A 1,487-nucleotide genomic window follows, 5' to 3' on the forward strand; every position below is an offset into this window, starting at 1 on the left:
TTCAGCAATAGCCATAGCTCTGCCAGTGGATGGCGACCATCTCATAAAATCCTAACGTACACTGTTACAACCAAACCAGAGAGGAATAACATCTTAATTTTTTTTGGCTAGAACATACTCAAACAACACATGATTATTAGTTTCAATTTCAACGCAGTAGAGGTTGGTAGTGTCACCCACATGGCATCTCATCATCAAGTTATCTCTGGCTAAACATCTATTTCGGGCTAACAGCCGTAGGAAAATATGTTTTTTTTGGTGGGACAAAAATCTTCCGTAAGTAAGGAGCACTGCCATAGCGGATTGCACAAAAGTTAATGAATTGGTAAAAGGAACTATACAAGTATAAATACCAGATGAATGCATGTTCCAGACGAGTGTCCAGCTCATCAGTAATACTATATACGTATATACAAATTTTCAAATCCAGCCATGGCTGACATGTTCTCATCAACACAACTCCTAAAGGGAAGTTTGAGATCAATCCCATGTCACACTTTAGCCACAATACTTTTTTGTTAATTATTAATAATAGGTAAAGACCACAATGGGTGGCTAGGAACACGTGACCACACCAAATATGAGTCTAGTTCCTTCTGTTAATTTCCAAGAGAATCAACTTTAGTAGCTTATGTACTTGTCCAACAAAACCATAAAGGTTTTTTTTTTCTCGGTAGATGGAGAGAGGTTATCTTTATGACCAACCAATTTCACCCCGTGTTGTCACCTCCGACAAAGTATCTTTTGGTCCACGAGGCAGGAGCCCGTCAAGCTAAGATCAAAATCCTCGATTGGAATGCCTAGCTACACCACCGCAATCATGTTTCCTACAAACCATGCCCCAATTAGCCAAGTGCTACTTGTGGCTATCATCTACATTTCCCATATTTCTCCCAAAAAAATCTACATTTCCCATGAAAGAAATGAGACATTTGTGTACTTTTTTATATTAATGGGAAATTTCCTAAGAATGGAATTTCATCACAAAAGACGAGTAAGGAATTGAAACAACGGTAGCCTGAAGAAGAATCAGTTTTACTCCACAAAAAGTTTGCTTCTTCCTCCAACCTGCAATGCTTTTGGTAATTTTGTCTAGAGTAATGTAAAGGTGCGTCTAAATACTAAAAATGACTTTCTAAAAAAAGAAGGATATTAAAAAGGGAAGGAGTCAATTTTACAGCAACAAATTTGAACATAAGCTCTAGATTACTAGCCATCTAATCACTTTTGTGGTGATCTAGTTTCATACCAGAAGGATTCTCAAAACATGCCAGAACTCACTTTAGGTTCCTAGCATTCTTATCCTCCTTAATGAAGATAATGGTCTCATCATCATATTACAAGTAGGGAAATATATACATTTATAGCATTTTTCATGTCCCACCATTTTTGCACACCAAGAATGAGATTAGGTAGAAGGCCTCTAATAATATTATGCAAACCATCTTTTTTCTAACATTTTGCTAAAAACATCAACTATTAGATAA

Source organism: Triticum aestivum, chromosome 4A (genome assembly GCF_018294505.1).
Source record: "Triticum aestivum cultivar Chinese Spring chromosome 4A, IWGSC CS RefSeq v2.1, whole genome shotgun sequence".
NCBI classification, from domain to species: Eukaryota; Viridiplantae; Streptophyta; class Magnoliopsida; order Poales; family Poaceae; genus Triticum; species Triticum aestivum.